Below are 8,099 nucleotides of genomic sequence, written 5' to 3' on the forward strand. Positions count from 1 at the left end.
AACCCAGTGTAAATAAAATGGCTTAAAATGCAGATAGAAGAATAAGATTAAGGATAAATATAATTTATCTAGGATAAAAACTTAATGACAAATACCTGCAAAGTTTCTTCCTCTAGAAGCAATATCTGTTGTAAAAATACCAGTGAAAATCAAGATTCAGGCAAATCAACCAGATGTTTTGCTTACACACCATCAAACAACTGGATCAAGTAACTTAATTATCACTGAATTAATTAAATCAATCCATTGTGCACACCATTATATAGAGTCTGTCATCTGCCTCCCAAGCCTGCCACAAGTCTTCTGAAGAAGAAAGTGCTCTAAATCTTGTTAATTAATTTAATAAAACTCCATTACAAATGGCCTTTGTATTCCAGGAATTTAGTTAAACTGCCAATGAAATTACAGCCCAAGGAACGTGAGGGTGCATCAGAACTGAGAAAGTAAAGAATGTCTCTGGCCGGGCATAGTGGCTTACCCCTGTAATCCCAGCACTTTGGGAGGCTGAGGCGGGTGGATCACAAGGTCAGGAGATCGAGACCACAGTGAAACCCCGTCTCTACTAAAAATACAAAAAAAAATTAGCCGGGCACAGTGGCGGGTGCCTGTAGTCCCAGTTACTTTGGAGGCTGAGGTAGGAGAATGGCATGTATCTGGGAGGCGGAGCTTGCAGTGAGCCGAGATCGCGCCACTGCACTCCAGCCTGGGCGACAGAGCGAGACTACGTCTCAAAAAAAAAAAAAAAAAAAAAGGAATGTCTCTGTTATCTTTGATAATGTTTTGGACTTACAAAGTGTCTTATGCTTTTCCAAATCATTTAATTAGATTTTTTTTTTTTTTTTTTTTTTTTGAGAGTCTGTCTTGCTCTGTCACCCAGGCTAGAGTGCAGTGGCGTGATCTCGGCTCACTGCAACCTCAGCCTCCCGGGTTCAAGTAATTCTCCTGCCTCAGCCTTCTGAGTAGCTGGGATTAGCCACCACTCCTGGCTAATTTTTGTATTTTTAGTAGAGACAGGGTTTCACCATGTTGGCCAAGTTGGTCTCAAACTCCTGACCTCAGGTGATCCACCCTCCTCTGCCTCCCAAAGCGCTGGAATACAGGCGTGAACCATGGGCCCCAGCCTTAATTAGATTATTTTATTTGATTATCATATCAATATCATGAAGTAGCCAGGCAGACATCTCATCAATTTACAACCGGAAAATTAACAGGAGAGAAACTTGTGAATATCTAAAGTCACACAAAAACCTTGAAATAAAAGCACAGTAGGTACAACCTCTATGCTGTGTGTCGGCTCCTTTTTTTTTTTTTTTTTTTTTATTTGGAGTCTTTCTCCTGTTGTCCAGGCTGGAGTGCCGTGGCACAATCAGGGCCCACTGCAGCCTTGACCTCCCAGGCCCCGGTGATCCTCCCGCTTAAGCTTCCTGAATAGCTGGGACCACAGGCATGTATCACCACACTCAGCTGATATTTATTCGTTTAGTTATTTGATTTTAATTTTTTTTTTTTTTTTTTTTTTGAGAGGCGGGGTTGTTGCCCAGGCTGGCCTCAAACTCTGGTCTCAAGGGATCTCCCTGCCTTGGCCTCTCAAGGTGCTGGGATTACAGGTATGAGCCACTGCAGCAGACTCCTGCACCTTTTTGAACAACTATTTCAGAGCTGGATTCTGCTTTTGCGTAAATGGCGGGCAACCATAAGAGAGGCATGGACGCAACTGACCCAAAGGCACATTACATAATGTCTTTTGGAATAAAGTATTGTATTTCCTTGGATTTGATATTATATTTACCTGTTGCATTCTGGGTACACCATTTTGTTAGAGCAATTTCCTATGTATTTCAGCTCGTATATTACAGGTCAATAAAAACAGATCTTTTCTGTATGCTCTTCAAATTGTTTCAAACAACAATCTTGCTTCAGTAGAGGGAAGGGGTAGAAGCATTTAAAATATCCCTTGCAAATAACCATTAAGACCCTTACAAACCTATAAACCTATAAAATATATATTTTATTGTCCACTGAGCAAGCTGTCATGTCCATAGGAAATAAATAAAAATGACCACTTTATTATTGTTCCAGTGCTAGTAAACCACTATATAAAAACATTCTAGGTTTCTGAGATATATTTAACACTCTGATGATAATATGCAAGAAGTCATAGTTTGGAGCCATTAAGTATAAATCTAACAAGATTGATTGATTTGGCCTAGTTTCAAGATAATAGATATTACCCAAGCATTCATCTTGCAAACGTGCATTTTATATTATAAATAATGCTTAAGAAACAAAGTCCTCATATCTTTGGGTACCTGCTCTCATCCCACACCCTGGCTACTGCAGCCAGAGCTTCATAGCTGTGTACATGGGGAATCTTATATGTAGTTCTACTTATTTCATGTGAGAGGAGCAAGAACTATAGTTTTCTTTGTGTATTCATTTCAGTGTATTAGGAGCTTTTCTTTAGAAGGGAGGAATTTATTTTTGCCTATATTCTGTTGGTACCCTATCTATGTTCATTCAGGGTACTATAACAGAATGCAGTAGACTGAGTGGCTCAAACAACAGGAAGATTTATTTCTCACAGTTTGGGAAGCTGGGAAGTCCGAGGTCAAGATGCTCATGCCTTTGTGTCTGCTGAGGGTCTGCGTTCTGGTTCATGGATGGCTGTCTTCTCGCTGTGGCCTCACATGGCAGAAGGGGAGAGCGAGCTCTCTGGAGCCTCTTTTATAAAAGCACTAACTCCATTCATAAGGGCCGTGCCCTCATTACCTAATCACCTCCCGTATGAATTTGGGGGTGATACAGACATTCAGTCTACAGCAGATCCACCAAAATTATGGTATCTTGTACATTTATTTTTATTTTATTTATTTATTTATTTTATTTTGTTTTGAGACGGAATCTCCCTCTATCATCCAGGCTGGAGTGCAGTGGTGCAATATCAGCTCACTGCAACCTCTGCCCCCGGGTTCAAGCAATTCTCCTGTCTCAGCCTCCTGTGTAGCTGGGATTACAGGGGCACACCACCATGCTAGTTTTTGTCTTTTAGTAGAGATGGGGTTTCACCATGTTGGCCAGGCTGGTCTTGAACTCCTGACCTCGAGTAATCCACCCGCCACGGCCTCCCAAAGTGCTGGGATTACAGGCGTAAGCCACTGTGCCCGGCATATCTTACATATTTAATAACACCAGGAATCTCTCTTTTGGCGGCCCCTTGCCCCTTGGGAATGCTCTAGTATACAGAAAGTGAGAAGTCTGCACATGTTCCTCTATGACGTCTGCCATTCAAAGTGATCAGTGCCATCCAGCGCAGTCCTGTCACATCCAACCTGTTGGGACCAACTGTCTTATTTAACCTAGAAGCTAGCCACACTCTTCTTTTACTCCTCACCTTATTTGTTTTTGGTGTTGCATTTGCATTTAAATACTGCATTCTGTAATGCAACGAGTGACTGTTTCCACTGACTTGTATAATTATCCAATTGCTCTGCACAACAAAGTCCCCAAACCTAGAATGTACTGAAAGGTCTTCATGAAGGCCATACGTTGAAGTTTTCATTGCCAAAGTAGGGGGTATTTCCCCCAGGATGTCTGCCATTATTTCAGACCATCTTTCCCGTTGATAAAGGCTTTTTCAGGTTTGAGTTTCTGGCTGCCTTCACTTCCCACCTCTATCACTATATTGCAGTTACAGCAAAAAAGAACTATCACACATGAGCATTAATCAGTTGGGTCCCCCCCAGGTACCATGCTGGATGTTTTCCTCTCATTTAGTTCTTGTAAGTAGGAAGGGGGCAAGAAAGCTCACATTTACTGAGCATCAACTATGTGCTGAACATCATGTTGAGAACTTGATATATGTTATTCTGAACTCCAAGAGAAAAGAAAGAAAATTTGAAGAAATAGACTGTACATTGAAAAATGTAAGTCTCAGATCATGAAGCGAATAGGAGAGATAACCAGTATTCAAACCCAGATACATTTGATTTAAAAGCATGAACACTGCTCCAGGTGAGGGATGTCAGCTTCACTTCACAGATGAAGCCCCTAAGACTCCCAGCAGAACTGAGGAGCAGAGCTGGGATTCATACCTGGTGTGTCGGCATCATGCCAACACAGTACGTTTGTTAGAGACCAGTAGGTGCTCTGTCTGTCCTAATTCCATTTTTGGTTTTTGCTGGACAGCACATGCATCTATAAATGCCAGTCCCAGAGTTTTGTGACCTCTCTCATTTTTATCTGATTGGCTTTTTAACTATATATTGTTTGTTAGAGTTGTCAGCTATTAAGGAAAATACAAAAGGCAGCTGGAAATCTAATTAGAATTTCTGTCTTTTATCTTGTAGAACTTGAACAAACATAATGAGGCCAGAGTTCAATGGACATTTGAAGATGTGTTTAATTACACATAGGAACATCTCCTATTACAGCAGAGCTTGATATTTCTACACTATCCACTAGAAAAAACAAAAATGAAGCTTGCTATACAGACCAAATGGACAATGCACAATTGTCCTGTGGCATTGTCTGATTCTTCCAGTAACTGGCTGGCCTCTTTGCTTTCTTCTTCTTTTTAGAGCCTCACTTTCCTTTCTGCATATATGTGTTCCTTTTATAAGCCGACTTGAATTTTGTTTGGCAAAGAAATAAGACATAAGTAACTTTCCTAAAAAAGGAAGAAGGGAAGAAGAATAGAAGAAAAGAAAAGTAAAAAGCACTGGATAAAGCTAATAAGGCCTAGAGCAGAAGATATCATCTAAGGATATGCCTATTCATCAGGGTAGCCACTCAGAAAATGACAGAGAAATGTACGATTTTACCTGTTACCCAGAAGGGGCCAAAGATAGTTGTGTAAGAGCTGTCTGAAAAGTCAGATCCCTTTATCTTTTATTAAAGATAACATGATATTTCTTATTTCCCAGATGAGGAATGAGTTAAGTTTTCCCCCTCCTATATTTCAGTTGAGAACAATGCTGCTTATTCTATTTGTATGTCATATTTCATGAAGCATTTTCTTTTATCACAGCTAATAATGATAGGAGATGCTAACTACAGCGGTACAAAAAGTGTGATAAGGGCACAGATAGATGTTTTATAGCCTAAATATGATCCTAGGAACATATCCATCTCTTCATTGTCATTTGTCCCAAACCACACAGACAGGTTCCTGCTGTACAGTAAAAGGTCACCCTTTTAAAAATAATGAGTCTAAAATCCTCAGTTGTAACATCTGATGTGATTTTCAAATTTTGAAAATTCCCCTTTAAGTGAGGGAGGCTGCAAGTCTACTAAGACTAAAATGCTTTTTTTTTTTTTAATTTTGCAGTTATATTAAATTCAAGTGATTGGGGCCTCTTGAATTATCCAGAATTCCTGCTTCCTGCTGTGCTCACTAATACCTGGGCTTTGAGGCCCATTACAGTACATTATGCGCACCATGTTGAATTCTGATTATCTCCATTTCACAGGAGGCACATGCTCAGATTGTGATTTGTGTTATTTTCGGGTAATAACTGCTCTTTTGATTTAAACCAAATCTTGGAAGGGATCTGCCAGGCATCAGTAGCATTTTGCTTCTACTGAATGCCCATAGGAAGAGGGAGTGTCTGGTTTTCAAAGGACTGAGGCTTACTCATTTGTTTTAGCAAATACGACATTCACCTCTTCCTCTGCTGGGGTTCATCCGTGAACACGGGTGTGTCTGGATAGTCATGGGCTTCTTGTGTGAGAAGTGATGGGTGCACCCCATCTTTATTCTTACTTCTGGTAGCACCATCAGTGAACCCTTGGCCCTCATGAACTGATCCACCAAGTCTTCCTGGGATATTGGATATTGGTTGTTTGGATATTGGAAGTTTGAATATGGATATTGGTTGGTAGATGTTTCAGCAGCCCCTGCCTAGGGACAGGAGTCAAATGTCACATGTAGTTACTTATAATGTACACAATTTTCTTAAAACATTTTGGATTCTTTAAAAGCAATAACTCTAATTTGCTTTTTGTAATTTGGAATTTGGGAAACATGAACAAATAAAAAGAGGAAAATAAAAAGCACTCATAAAAAGCTCCCTGAGATAGCCATAGCTTAAATTCTAGCACATCTGTCTGTCCAGTCTTCTTTGAAGGCCTGAGCCCACTCTGGCTTTATCACTGGAACGAGCCCCACTCAGTGTCTTTCCTACTCCCCATATGTGATCATGTTCTTGGACCTCTCGTGAACCAATATCTCATGTCTCTTTGCCCCCACCGGCTTGTGAAGCCCATACTCTTGCCACAGCCTTTTTTTGTTTTTTTTTTTTTTTTGAGATTTCCCACTTCTTGGCACAATCACTTTGACCCTAGCCAAGGGCACTGCTTGTGCTCAGGATATTATGCAGCCTGTACCACTTCACAGACTTCCTCCATGATCTCTCAGACTCTTAACTTTTCACAAGGTTTTGTTGAGCTCCAGGGATAGAAGAAGAAAAACACAGCACACAGGGTAACTATGACCCTTTCCCAGCCCAGAGCTATCCTTGTGTCTTTTAGAAGCTACTTCTCTGAGGCTCTTCTCATGTCTCAGGACAGTCATCAATATCACTAAAATCTTCTAGGTATATTTAGGCCCAGAGTCTGGGCTCAACTGACTCCTAGTGGAAGAAAAAGAGTATACAGTTTCTTCATTTTACTCTTAGCCACACTTTCTAAAGTCTCATATCCGACTCTCAGATTGACCTCAAGAACATTTTAAGATTGACCACATCCAAGGATATCTTGACATGACAAACACCACCCCTGTTGACAGGGGCATGGGCTGTCCCACACTGACACATCATGGTCTGACTTAGGACATTTCCCGAAGTCCGAGCCACAGATTCACTAGAATATGAGCTTTATAAGTAGAAGGACTTTGTTCTTTGTTTTGTCTCTAACCCCTACATAGTGTTTCACACATATTGGGTAACCAGTAAACATTGTTGAATTGAATACACTTAACAGAGAATATTAACATTAAAAACATAGATCGTTTTATCTTGCATATTTTACTTAATTTTACTTAACAATATGGGAGACATTTCCACATTCATAGTTTAAGCTGTAAGTAGAGGTTTACCTTAAGTAAAAAATCAGAATTCACCAGAAGATCCTGGGTCCCCGCCTGGTCGAGACGGAGGAATCACTGGCTGACACTCCTCCCTAGAGCCCCTCTAGAGCCCCCAGGCAGAGATTACAGAGCAGAGGAGCGGAGGAGCACAGTTCACAGCACTTCCAGTGTCTTGGAGAAGGGGAAGTGGTGGAAATTACCACTATCTCTTCTCCAACTTTGCTCAAAGGTGTCACATCGGCACACATCACTGAGACCTCTAGTCCAGGAAAGTCAAGGTTTGGGGGAATAAAAAGTAGCTCTCCTCATAAAAACATTGTGGATCCTGCCTCTGTGTTCTAAGAATAATCTGAAACAGCAATAGTCCATGAAGTATGCCTCGTGTATTTGTCAAACAGTGTTTCTTAAAACACACCAAAATAGATGCAATGCTTCCAAAATAACAGGGAAAGGCACTGAAGGCCTTGAGCCTCTCCCAGGCAGCAAGCGCGATGTCCTGTGCAGTACCTTGTACAGTTCACTGAATCTTCACGTGATCCCAGGTGGGTATGTCTAGATGAAGGAACTAAAGATCAGAGATTGCAAGTAATTCTCTCCAGGTCAATTCATTCTTGAGGAACAACGGTCTGAATTCAAACCCCACTTCACTACTGCCACTCTATATGGCCTCCAATACACACACAACACAAGTTAGGAATGCCAGATTTTGATCTCAATGAATATTTCACAACATATAAACAAACTGTAAGAACACTAAAACTACACAGCTCAATCTGCCCCTTCTAGATTTGTCTACTTGTCCCATGTTGTCATCAGTGCTGGTATACTTTTTTATTTTTATTTTTTGAGACAAAGTCTCGCTCTTGTCCCCCAGGCTGAAGTGTGATGGCACGATCTTGGCTCACTACAACCTCTGCATCCTGGATTCAAGCGATTCTCCTGCCTCACCCTCCTCAGTAGCTGGGATTACAGGCATGCGCCACCACGCCCGGCTAATTTTTGTATTTTTAGTAGA

The sequence above is a fragment of the Pongo abelii genome, chromosome 23, assembly GCF_028885655.2.
Source record: "Pongo abelii isolate AG06213 chromosome 23, NHGRI_mPonAbe1-v2.0_pri, whole genome shotgun sequence".
NCBI classification, from domain to species: domain Eukaryota; kingdom Metazoa; phylum Chordata; class Mammalia; order Primates; family Hominidae; genus Pongo; species Pongo abelii.